This window comes from Stegastes partitus, unplaced genomic scaffold, assembly GCF_000690725.1.
Source record: "Stegastes partitus isolate 25-593 unplaced genomic scaffold, Stegastes_partitus-1.0.2 Scaffold1660, whole genome shotgun sequence".
In the NCBI taxonomy this organism is placed as follows: domain Eukaryota; kingdom Metazoa; phylum Chordata; class Actinopteri; family Pomacentridae; genus Stegastes; species Stegastes partitus.
Window position 1 is genome coordinate 59,097 of NW_007579391.1, and position 13,858 is coordinate 72,954.

Sequence of the window (13,858 nt, forward strand, 5' to 3'; positions counted from 1 at the left end):
CGCAGACTCTCTTAAAAATGAGTCAGTCAGACCTCAAGGTTTATTGGTGTAAGCCCTGCGATGGACTGGAGATCTCTGTGTCGATGGTGAAACAGCAGCCTGTGCTGGATGCAGGAGGCTCCTGGCTTTCCTTTACAGTGGAATCAGCCCACTGTCTCCCTCTGTCTTTAAAATTTTAGGCTTCAAATTAACTCTAGATTAGGATCTATCAAAATTCATACGGACGAGAATTTTAAACCATTTTTGGCTAAATAACGTCGTATTAAACGTATCTGTCATGACACAGAAACATTGGATGGAATGAGTAGGAATCAGCCCAATGCCTCCCTCAGAAAAATCCAGAATATTCCAAGTTCCTGTTCAGCCTCCGTTTTACCGAGAGAGCTCTAATTTGACACAGAGACATCTGAGGATGGTCTCCTCATGTGGTCCAGGTTTCATAGAGCTATACCTTGGGTAGAAGAAGTTATGGCTTGATGAATACTGCAAAGAGAGTCAATCTGACCACTGAAGTGAATTGATCATAATCTGTATATTCCTGGTCAACCTGCCTTCACCATGAGTCAGCTGGGATAGACTCCAGCCCCCCGCGACCCTAGTGAGGATTAATATAGATGATGGATGGATGGATAGAATATATGTTTGGTTAACTACAGATCATACAAAATCAGATTTTAATAAATTGTTATTGTGGCCATAATAATTCACAGTAACAACATTATTTTGATGTCTAAGATTATTATTCTTATTACTTTAATAATGCTGTCGGTCATATTCATCAATGACTTTGTTTATTGTGTGTTTCATCTAGTTTTTTGTAAGTAGATTGTGCTCAACATGAGTGGACAGAGAGTCAGTGACCATAACTGTGCAAAAAACAACAAAAAGAACAAATTAATTAGTGGATAATTACACAGCAACCAGATAAACCGATAAACAAAAGACACATAAACAATGTAAAGTGAAACTACCAACTATTTTAGAGCATCAAGCACATAGTTACTGCTGCTTGCAGTATTATTACGTACATTATTTGCATTGTACTGTTATTTAATTTTCTTTCAAGACATCCCCACTACTGACCACTGATTTCTGAGATAATGATAATCTCTTTAATGTACAGCAGAATAAATTCGGTCTGGGTGTTAATATCTACGCTCGACTTTCAACTAATGCTTTTTGCACGCGATGTGCGATTTGGGTTTACAGCAGGATTAGTGGTTCGGTGGTTTATCGTGGACATTTCAGCTGATCTGGATAGCTTCACTTTATTTGCATTTCCACCATCTGAAGAGTTTACTTGTTATACTGTGACTAGTGGTGGTAGCAGAAAACAGCATTTAGTTTATCGGGTTTTCCAAATGTCCTCATGCAACATTTACAAACACAGCAGGCTGATCGATGCTTTAATAAGTTGCTGAAGTGGTATTTCAGTGGTTTATTGTTGATCTTCTGTAAGGTTATGTTTTAAAAGAATTGGTTGAAAAAGAAGCAGCATGGGGACGTTTTCCTGAGTTCCTAATCTCTAAAATGGGTCAGGCTGTCGTGCCTCAGTTTGAAATGCAAGTTATCTATTATACATCTGTAGAGATGGCATTATCGGAGTTATTTCCTCTTCTGAAGGTTCCCATTCCACCAAAGAATGAAAGGTGTGGCTGATGCTGGATTTGTGCCAACACTGACTTTATTTTATGTAAAATTCTGCTATCATTATATACCGTATATACATGTACTCTGCTACATGTGCTGCAAACAGCGCTGAGAGCAACAACCGAGTCAATCTAACTGAACAAACCATGATGACACTAAACAGTTTTCATGTATCGGACAACACATAAGCTGGTGCTAATGTATCTGTGATAAGTCGATATCATCCGACTGTCCCGCTGATGTATTGGTTGGACTCTAACACGATTATGAGTCACATCCAGCACAATTAACTGTAGATTTCTCTGGCCCCGCTGCGTGGGTGACACATTTAAACTTTTATGGCCGCCAGAATGAGTCTATAACTCCTTGCCGACAGCCTGAGCTGCAATTGAGCAGTTTCTGCCCACTGTGATGAATTCAGTCTCCTTCCGTGACAGCGGCAGGGGCTCGATCATCATCCCTGCAGGCCGGCAGACTGGCGGGGAGCGGCGGCTGATTGAGATCAAGGGGGCAGCGTCGGTAATGATGATAGGCCGGACCTGTCACAGTGGGCCAAGGCACATCGGTGTGATGATTGTGCTGGCTGGATTGTGCTCTCTTTCCTTTGTTTCTCCACGATGCATCATCAGGGCTGTACTCGTGCTGACACTCTTCCTATTCAAGGTCACGACTGCTGGACTCGCTGAGGGAAACGACCGAAATGACTCCGTTTCCGCTCGTCTCCTCCACCTCGCCTCCTTCTGTTACATGCACAGAATGGGAGCAACGGGGTAAAACGTAGCTTAACTACCAGTGCTTCTCTGCCATCTCTGTCTTGTTGCCACTCCTCCCTTCATTGATTTGCAGCCTGTTGATCTGCTATCCCACCTTCCCCTTTGGATGGCTCTGAGGAATGTAAATCAAGCCTCCCTGCTGAGGACGTGAGCTCTGCACTGAGCCGATAACGCAACATACACTTTGAGGTAGCCGTACACTCTGCGGCCGCCCTCTCATGAATTCTTTATTTCTGTTGGTTTCCTGTAGTTATTATCTGTAAGAGGCCGGTCAGAGGAGCTGCTGCTGCTGCTGCTGCTGCTGCTTCTCTTAGTGTTGAGGGGTAAATTACTTTTCTATCGATCATCCAAGAAAATGGAGGCAACTCCTTTAATGGCATGTGAGGACTTGGAGAATACTCACAAACGCTGGCGGTGGGTTCACATGTGGTGTCGTAGATGTTGTGTTGCATCACGCTCGCAATATGTGTGTCTCCAGCTGCCACTGCTATGGATAATAGGATTAGGAGACTGCGGACTTCACTCTGTCTCTGACCTCCTAGGAAGAGGGTAGCATTAGTGCCCTCAGTCACCAACACTGGCTCACAAACACATGCAACCCCCCAACATCCACTCCCTCCTGCCTCAATCCAGGATTACACTGTGTATGCAGGAAAAAAATCTGTCTGCAGACACATCGCTAGACGAGCTTATGGCCGCCGCCTTGATGTGTTGACGGGACATCTTCATCGTAAAACCGGTGGGCGCGTCCGACACTAAGATCGCTCATTAGGGTGCAGTCGAGCAGTTAGCGCCACTGAGGAATACTAATATCTCAAATGCCACTGCGGGGGGACAAACAAATCATAAGAATGTCAAATATTCATTCAAGCTTGGATCCAGTGCAGTAGCTGCACCTCCTGACCATCCACCAGTCCAATCTCTTTTCAGCTGACCAGTCCAAACACCAGCTGTTGTTGCTATATGCCACCAGCCTCTCAGAGGATTAGTTATCACTGACACCAAGCCAGAAAGATAGAAAAAAACAACTACAGGCTACAGGGAGACCGTAAACATCCTCTCACTGCTGGTTTTATTGGTTGTGTGTGTTTTTTTCTAAGCTGGTTGTGTGAGTATTTTAGAGCTTTAAGGGATTGTGGTATTACATGATTGAAGAATGTGCTGCTAAGGACAAGCGGGAGGAATGGTGTGGTGTTCTCTGAGCAGAATGTAGTGGTTTTTGTATGGAAATGATAATTCTGTCAGTGTTGCTTGTGAATAGGAAGGTCACGAAGGAAAGGGAAACATTTAGGAGCCGTGTGTTCCTCTGAGAAGTGAGCATTGATTGGTGGCTAAAGTAGTTTTGTAATGCCAGAGGGCAGTGAGGCTCAGTGGTGCTTGTGAAATAGCTTAGACTGTGATTTTTGGCCACTGAAAGAACATTCGCTGAGGTAAAAAAAAAAAAAGGAGAAACAAAACGAGTGGAGCTGATACTGACCGAGGCACATGTGATGTTTTGCTAAAAATAATGAAAATGGAAAAAATAATTAAGAAGGTAATCTCAGCACACGGTCCGGTCCATTTAGTAGCTTATCTGGAACTGACAGACATTTTATATGAACTTCATCAACAAAGATCATGGGAAATTGGTGATTTTTTTTTTTTTTCCTGAGGAGTTTTAGGATATGCAATGGCACTACTTTCTCTATTTTCTCTCATTAGTTAGCTTCTTCCTTGAAGCTAACTAATTAAAAAGTAGTGAATCCATTCAACAAATTCAGCTAAAACAGTCCAACAACATTAGCGGCTGTAGGACTACTTGACTGTAGCATAAAGAAGAGCAAGCTGGACTTTGAAAGCATACAGCCGAAGAAGTTCTAGGTCTCACTCCAAAACCACTCCTATCAGCTGGAGGACTAACCTTTGTGAGTAGAGGTGCATTAACTTGTCCTAAAACATACAAATAGGCACACATTTGCAAAATATCCCATTTAAAGCTAGTATAGACCAACATCAGATAAATACCATCAACAACACCTGCCAACGAGGCTGCAATACAGGTAGGCAGCAAACATACGAGGTGTGTCAGAAAGGTTCAAGGACTGGTGTCACAAAAGATATACTTCAATCCCAAACTACAAACTACGAGTTTTCCCCTTCAGATGATCAACCAGCACGTCTACAAAGAGATCCTGCAGCAAGAGTTGTGGCAGGACCAGTCGTGGCTGCTTCACCATGACAATGCCCTGAGCATCCGACACTTCCTGGCTGAGAAGCACATCTCCGTGCTGGAGCAACCTCCCTACTCACCCCACCTGGCTCCGTGGGATTGTTTCCTCTTCCCCAAGTTCAAGGGGGTCATCAAGGAGACCCATGAAGACATGGACGACATCAAGATGGCTGTGATGATGGAGCTGAGGAGGATCCTGGATGAATCCTTCCAGGAGTGCATGGTGGCGTGAAGAGAAGGCTGGGGAAGTGGGTTATACTCCAGGGGGATTACTTGTAGTTTATAGTTTGAAATATATCTTTTGTGACACCAGTCCTGGAACTTTTCAGCTACACCTCGTACACTCGGATAAACATACTATAATGATGCTGAAGGAGGATAGACACCACAAAGAGCACCGAAAACCCCACACATACAAATAAAGACGATTATATGACGGGTTCAGAAGTGCAAGGTGTCGTGGCTCTAGCAATGTGTGCACTTTGCCTTGTAGAAGACTCTGGAATTAGTGCATGACTGAATGAATGGGATTTTTGCAGGCCTTGACTGCTGCACTTGATTTATTGATTACTCTCAAGATGTGTGACAAATCTAAGAAAAAATGCTTCTGGACTACATTGTATACTTGAGGTTTGGGCAATATTATGCTGTTAATATGTTGATCATATTGCAGCCTCTTTCTCATTTATGGTTTGTCTTTCTGCCTCTGGTTACTGATGCTAACTAGAAATTACAGATAAAAAGTTGCACTCGTGACTGGTTCAGATAACCCACTATACATTCTTAAAGTTGGGAGGATATATGGCCTGGCAGCGCTGCATCTACCACAGACGCCACATTAATAAGATGATTCTCCCTCACATTAACTCACAGTTATCTCAGCTACTGTGTGCCATAGCAGCACTTTAGTGTTTCTCTGCTGAAAAGCTCTGATGCTTGGGTGAAGCATCAGCTGATTAAGTCGTGTAATGCATATTTATTGATAACATATTTAGCTTGTTACTCAATAAAAACAGGACTGTGTGACTCACTGAACGAGGCTCCAGTGTGACTGTATTTGAGAGGAAGAAATGCTGTTTTGCACACATCGCATTCAGATGACTTCTATTTATGCTATCAACACAAATGCCAACACATTTTGACTCGTCAGCATGACGGTTATAAAAGCAACGCGAACGGCCAGACGGAGGGCTGGATGTTTGTGAATTCTGTAAAAGAAAGTCTCGTTTTCTTTGAGCCCCGGTAATGTTTCTGTCTTTCGATGCATCTGCAGACCTGAAGTCAATAATACTCAATTACGGAGTCAGAGCACTTCCTCGAAGCTGCAGGTCAATAACTTTTTATGAAACCCGCGTTGCACAGTGTTTTGCAATTAGTTGGACATGAAAATAATTCAATCAATCTAGAGATAAAGATATGACACGTGTCTTTATTTACATGTTTATATGTTTTATTCTACTTTTTGTGACTGTCTTAGAGAAGCGTTCATTCATTTCTATGGTCATTTTATTGCAATTGTAGAGCTGGGAGGTAGAGCAGCTTTTTAATTTATATCAATAGGTTTTCAAACCAGACACAGGATAAGACGCCCCTTTTCCCCAGCCACTAACCAGTTCTCATGTAGACAGACACAGCGTTGGCCCAAACATAAATTATATCCCAAAGTTTTGAAACTTTGCAATAATTTAATGCTGCAGTTACATGTGACACAAAAATTGGGAGCAACACTGGAATGAAGTTCTATAAAATCAACATAAATGATGAAACACTTCATAGAAAGTACTGAGATGTAGTGTGCAATGTGCCTTGTCATTCTGCTTGAAAATACAGAGAAAATACCAACTGACTTTTTCTATTAATCTGTTTATCTCACTTAACAGAAACACCACATAATGCAGTACAGTTCAGCAGCATCATAAAGTGCCTCCAGTAGATGATAAAGTTAAATTAGCACTTCTCTCACACAGTTACAGCAGAAAATTGAGCCTTCATGAAGTTAGTTTTTGGGGCGGCTGTGGCTCAGGTGGTAGAGCGGATCGTCCTCCAACCGCAAGGTTGGTGATTCAATCCCCCGCCTTGGGCAAGATGCTGAACCCGAGGCATGGCAGCTCTGTCACTATTGCTGTATGAATGGGTGAATGAGAAACACATTGTAAAGCGCTTTGGATAAAAGCTCTATTTAAGTGCAAACCATTTATTGCAGGACCCAATAAATGGCCACATTGGTGTCTGACCAACTGTCAGCTGAATGTTCTGTTACTTGCTCCTTCTTCACCTGGATTTGATCTCATAGCTTTGGTTGCCATTTTGGTACCACTTAGTGCCAACATTTTGCAGAAAAGTCAGTTACGACTGCAACCGATCAATTCATCTTCATTCATTATAGAGTACTGCCCACTTAATGTCATGCCGCTTTCTAGAATATCCCATTTATAATCATAAAATATCGAAGTCTTGAATCATTTCCTCTATAATCTGTAGTAAAACAGTTTATTGTCATAGAATAATGTCACAATCGTGGTTTTTGTCATAACAAAATTCCCCGAAATTGATTCCAGGAGTAACTTTTGCCCATTTAAAGTCACGACCGGCCGATTGTTACGGCTCACAGGCCGACTGTCGGTCATGCGTGGCAGATTATCACACCCCGGTCAGCCGCGGAAGGCAATGTGTTTGTTTGTTGGTCAATTACCTGCTCACCTGATATCTGGTCACTGAGTTCTTCACACACTGTCTGACATTAATTAGGCCACATCAGAGTGAATCACATGTCGTCACCTATAACTGAACTGTTCAGCTAGTTAATCATGATACATTAATCCTCTGTGACCCTCTGATTAAATTAAATGATTTGTATTGATGGGGTGGGTTTTTGTACCGACAAAGGTCAAATTTCACTGAAGCATTTCTTGATCTTTAAAGAAACTGTCCCTTTGGTCTTATGAAAACATTCCCATTTTGGCTTAAACCCACGTTTTTCGTCACACAGACACAATTTTCTATATGAAGCCCGCTTGTTGGAATATCCCCGATACAGTCATAATGCCATCCTGGACCAAGGGTATGATAATAAACAGGCAGCACTGTGTTAATCTTGGTTGAGGATGTAAACTTTGCAACCAGATTCTAGCACTTGGCCGCTGTAGACCAAGAATTTTAATCCTATGACGTACAGGAGACAAACGGAGAGGTTGACACATGCTGTTTGTAGAAACTGAAGTAGAGTAAACAGAAACCCGGGTTGTTTGACCTGATTGCGGCTACACCTGAGGCACTGACATGAGTTATCCCGCCACCGTTCAGAAGTCATGTGATAGCCTGTGTGTCGTGCCACAGGGGTTAAGTTTAAGGGGCGCACAGAGCCGAGGCTTCATGGGAACGGCGGCGCGCTCGGCCATGATGCCTCCCGAGACAGTGGACTGTCTGTTCTGTTTGCCCAGAGGCCGTAGAAGTGAGACAGACAGGGGAGAAAAACAGCTATTATTACCTGCTTAAGACGGAGAGACGGAGGTAGTAGCAGAGGAGCCCGACAACAAGCCTCGCCTTCAAAATGTAACTGAAACTGCAGCTATTGTTCTTATTAAAGTCTCTGAGGCTGGATTGCTGAAACAGTGAGAGAATGAGGCACAAATAGCAGCCAGGTGCCATTGTTAGTTTGGCTTTTTCTTTTTTTTTCCCACTCAGCGTTAACAATGCTCGGGGTACGGTGAGAGTTGTAACTGGAGGAGTATAAATAGTCTTTAATGAATAGGATGCGGAGGGGAAATCCAGAGAAGAGAGAGTTCTGAGGAGATGTATGACTGCTAGTTTTGGTATCGAGGCAGCCGATGGTGACGGGTGAAGCGAATAACATCGACTCTCGTGTTCCACTGCAGTGTTCTGCTGGGAAACCTTGGGTCGTGACTGTGAACGTTACTTTGACACACACCGCCCACTCAAACAATGTGGCAGGACAAGCGATCGCGATGTCCCGATCCGATCCAAGTCGTTTGATACAGTACATACAAAGACACTGTCTGACATGTAGTGTGGAGAGGGGAGGGTGTACCATGGCGCCACAAGCTCCAAGAGATGTCGAAACATGTGTTGTACATCAGCTGTAGTACCTGGTTGCACCACCAGGTGGAGCCTCTTACTATTTAATACTGGAGTAACCCCAGGAGGCGGTCCCTCAGACTATGGGCAGTTAATTGTTGGCAAGCAGAGAGCATTATGGGAGTTCAGCTAGCAACGGGAACCATAACAAAGACTTCTGCGATGCTTAATATCCCACAACAATTTGTGATTCATAGAAAGATTGGCTCTGATTAGTGCTGATATTGATGGCTTATAAATGATTTAATTGATCCTGATCCCTAACCCCACAAACACCACCCCACCCCAGTGATGATGGTGTTTCCTGACGACAGCGTCCTCCCCCATCTGGACGATATGTTCTGCGAAACCTGGTCCGAAACGAGGAACACGACCAAGAGGTCAATGTATTCATCCAGTTCTCAATCTTCCTGGATCCAAATGACAGACTGATACCAATCAATAGAGGCCTACAGGACCACTTCCATTTCCAATGTCCTGGACCCAGACCCACAGGGACCCCCAGAGGTCTTGAGCCATTTTGCATGAAGACAAACTTACACAACATTAGAGAAGTGACTTAAATGTTGTGTCTGATCAGCGTCACTTCCATCTGCTGTCTTGTGATATGTCACTGACAGTATAGGACTTTAATGACCACTTTCCTGATCCTTTTCCTCTGGCTGCCTCTGATCCACCAAACTAGATTACGTAGCGCAGTTGCTTTCACGTGGCTCTAATTTTGAGCTGGTTACAAAGTGTAGCTTGGTATCTAAATACACAACGACTTTCTCTAAGCCTTTTTGGTTTTCTTACAACCCCCTCCCCCCAAAAAAATACAGACAATGAATGATCCTGCAAATCAGCATTATGCGTGTGTCCAAAGCCTCTTTCCCACAGATTGCCGTTATGGTCCACACTGTTGCACTGCGTGACACGCTCCTTCATTACCACGAGCTGTGCTTTATTTTGAGTTCTACCCACATATGCTATCCGGCTGCTCCAGATAGTCACCAGAACACAAATTGTGCATTAATCCACTGTTGGAAATACTCCCCAACGAATGCATTATTAACTCCCGTTTGAGCCCTTTTTTAAAAAAATGAAATTTATGAAATGCACCTCCTCCTGCAGGACAGCACAGTTGCATAAACCAGTATGAGCAGCTGGACGAATCAAAAAAAAAACAACTAAAAACTCCTGCAGATGAGCAGCTTCTGTCTGTGCACTTGTGTGACCTTGCTAATTGTTTGCAATAGCCATTATACTGTAATTAAGATAACACAAAGCTGTAAACAAGTGTGCTGCTTGTGCGTTTTTTCCTCCCCTTGTGAGTGCTGTGCTGTCGTAATCAACGGCATCAGTAAAGAGGGATAATCGTCTGCATTATAGAATGGACCTCTTATCCCCTTCAGCCCTTCTGCCATAATCATTTTTAATCTTCCTTGTCCATTACCATCATGCCCGCTCAACCATTCCATCACACAGCGGGTCGTTTCCGCTCCCCGAGTCCCCTCCTAATATGCTAAGGTGACTTGTTAGCGTCCTGTACAGCCACATAAAGCATGTCGTGAGTTGCCAGCGGAGGCGTGAGAGAGGTGAAGGGGGATGACATCCTAATAACCGCAGATTTAAACACATGGGTTTGATTCTTCTGGTTGAAATCTCCAGAGGACATCCGTGCATGATTTACACAACATCGGAGTTTGGACTCGTCCCAGGCAGTGCAGCGGGGGGAAGATAGTAATGGATCAAATCCTGCTGCAGTTGTAACTCATTCATGTTTTCGGCTGCTGGCTTATTTTGGTGAGATTTCAGGGCTGTAAGATGCTCAGTTATGGCATCCAAGAAGTGACACAACGCTGAAACTCTTTAAACCGCTCTGCTGGAGAGTTACTCACTGTTACGTGGTGCTATCATACCCCTATGTGTGTGTGTGTGTGTGTGTGTGTGTGTGTGTGTGTGTTATCTGTAGAGTGAAAAAAGCAGCGTGTCAGCACGGTTGTCCATCAGAGACCACATCCGACCCTCACTCTATCACTGTGGGCTCATTAGAAGGGAGTGCAAGATGCTCTGTACCTTGTGATGGTTGGGCGGCTCGAGGCCCATCAGACTGAGCGTCTCTGCAGGTTGGTCCGGCGCTGAGCAGATATCACGACCTCGCCCACAGCCTCGGGCAACAAGTCCAGTTCCAGAACAAAATGATCGGAATATAGCGGGGTTTGCACAAATGCAGAAAAGTGATTGTTGTCCATCAAAAACTGACCATAAGATAAACTTTATGGATCCTTCACTGGGACAACTCACATGTTACAGCAGCTGGATATAAATGAGGCATGAAAGACGCATAAAGACAATAAACCAGACATGATGAATCTACATATGGTTATGTACATATATGACATGATGAATTTACATATGTGCAGGTTTGGCATGGAGGATGATGTACCCAGTGGGCGGGGTTCCTTTTTTTTTGCATCACATGTAACTGTAGCATTGAATTATTGCAAACTTTCAAAACTTTGGGATATAATTTATGGTTGGGGCCAGCGCTGTGTCTGCCTACATGGTGCAGGAGAACTTGTGAGTGGCTGGGTTTGCATGCAGAGGGAAGGTGGTGTGTCTTCCTTCCCACCGTTGCCAACCGCTTGCTCAGAGGGAGTCCAAAGGCTGCTTCAGATGTGTGATGACATATGTTGTAAACTGTGCTATACAAATAAGTAAATTGAATTGAGTTGTTATATCTCATTGATCGATCCAGAAGAGCTTTATCAAGAGAACACAGTTTGACATATTGTCGTTGGGTTGCATGGCAGCAAACTTATGATTGTTTATGAAGAGATATAGAGATGGAAAAACAGCATTAAGAGATGATGTGGCACTGGAGGAGCTATGAGGAGAAGAAATAGTGTGAGATAATACTGGCTGTGGCAGGGAAAAAAAGTGATGAGGTGATGCTGTGGAGTCCGAGCAGCGACAGAATAAACATACACCGTTAATAATGTAGGTGCACCGGAGGAGCTATAGGACAAAAACAGCGTTACACGATGAGGATTGTTGCACCTGAAAGGCTGCGGGAGAGAAAATCAGTGTTAACAATGAAGTTGTACTGGAAGAGCTCAAGGATAGAAAACTGTTTATCTGCTGTCATCTGGATCAAACAGTCCAAACATGCTTATACACATAAATTTATATCTGTTCATAGTCATAGCAAAGGTATATCTTTGTGGCATCTCCAATGACATTTGTCCCCAAATTTCTACGAATTTAGCAATAATATGGCACAAATTTCTGAATGAGCTACAAAACCAGCACGTTTTCCCACAGTACAGATGAGTTGGCTTTTTATTTATTTAAGCACAAATACACTAGTTTATTTTATCCACAGTCCGACACTGGCAGGCGAGTCCGTGCTGCTGCTACTGTTGTCTTTGGCTGTGGAGGCTGTTTCTGCTTGTGTTCAACCTCCACAAACATTTTCCATCTATCCATGCTTGGACAATCACCAAACACCAGTAGATTTAAGTTGTCCAGAAGCAGCCAGAGTCACCCAAGTGCAGCTGCGATTTTGAGCAACTGCACGATTTCAGTCATTGTTTTCCACCGTTTTGCACGATGCTGAGACAAACAATACAACGCATTCAGCGTGTGTTCCCACGCACCGCTCACCAGCCAATGATGACACATTTTTATTTCAAATTTCAACCTAGGGTGCAAAATGTTAATCTGAGGGTGTTCTGCATGCTCATGTGTAGAACTGGGTCTGCTGTGCGAGCCTCTATGTAGAAAACATTCAGCATCAATCATTCAGGTCTTTATACGGCTCAGACGACGAGGACTCAGTTCATTTCCTACATTGCATTATAAAACGTGCCCTTTCTCCGCTGTGACCTTCCCCGTTTCTAATGCTTTTACTTTAATTTACTCTATTCTCTTTATTGCATCGCTCTTAATCTCCCCCTATACTTTCATGGTTTTTGCATGCACTCTGTCTTCCTTTCCAGCCCCCACTTTCCCAATCTGGGAACATAAATCTGGAGCATGACAGAGGTTTAAGTAACCCCGACTGGAAAGCCATGAAGTGCCTCGTTAGCTCTCCCCTGAGTAACACCTTTATACAGGTTGACTGTTGTAGGTCAACAACTTTGTTTTCAGCCTTTTTTATATGCAGGTGGTGCTCAGCGGAGCATTCACAGAAAACTGGGTTATGTCTGTTGGATTCCAGTCCTCTGAGCTGGTCAGTACCTGCTCTTGCGCCTGAAAAGATGAACTTCAAATAGCCTTTTTTTTCCCGCTCCATTTTGGCTTTTGTGTGGTTGTTCCTTTCAATTGCCTCAGTTTATTTTTTTGCTTTTTAAAACTTCTGCTATGACAGAAGCAGATTAAGTGTGTGCACTGCAGAGCTTTTCTCATTGGGGCTTTACGCTGTCCAATTCCTCAGAAACCTGAACAGAGCGACTGTTTGTTGCAGGAGAGTTCACAATGGACAAAGCCGGGAACACAAACACACAAGCATTTACTGAAGTCTCTTGAAAAGATAGACTCTGGTTTTTTTTCTACAAAGATGCCATTCATGCTGATTTGCTCCTCCCCAGCTGTGGAGCGGACATTGCTGCAACACACACTAACGCACACTCGGCCGTGCAGACAGATGTGCACTCAAGCACACACAAGACGCTCTTTCTCACCTAACTCTCAGCACAGTTTCCCTCCTGTTTGCTCAGACTTGGAGAATCGTCTCTCCTTGTGCACGTGATGTTTTCGTCGGGCTCTTGTAGTGCAGCAGATACACGCTGCACACGGCAATGCCGCACTTTGTCGAACGGCAAAAGGAGATTTGGCAACAGAATTTCCCTGGAATATGAGGGATTTTAGGGATTAACAGGCGGCACACACACACACACACACACAGTCCAAGGTACATTCTGTAAGCTGTTAACTCGTTCATAGAGGCCATGAGTTTGTATTGTAATACGGGACATGATAACAGCAGCAAATGTGGCAACAGTGATTTTCAATTTATGCTTAATATGTGGTTTGAAAGTGTGTCAAATTATATACAACAAATTGAAAAAAAAGATAGAATATTCAGAATGTATTCAGCATCGGCTGAGTCTCCTGACTTCAGTACACTTCCCACAATGCTTCAGGT

The 13,858-nt window shown here is 43.6% G+C and overlaps 1 protein-coding gene across 1 annotated transcript in view; it reads left to right on the top strand.

Annotated features, from left to right (window-relative positions):
* The window catches only part of pkn1b (protein kinase N1b), a 49,966-nt gene that overhangs the window by 3,662 nt on the left and 32,446 nt on the right, over window positions 1–13,858 (top strand). The window lies entirely within an intron of this gene.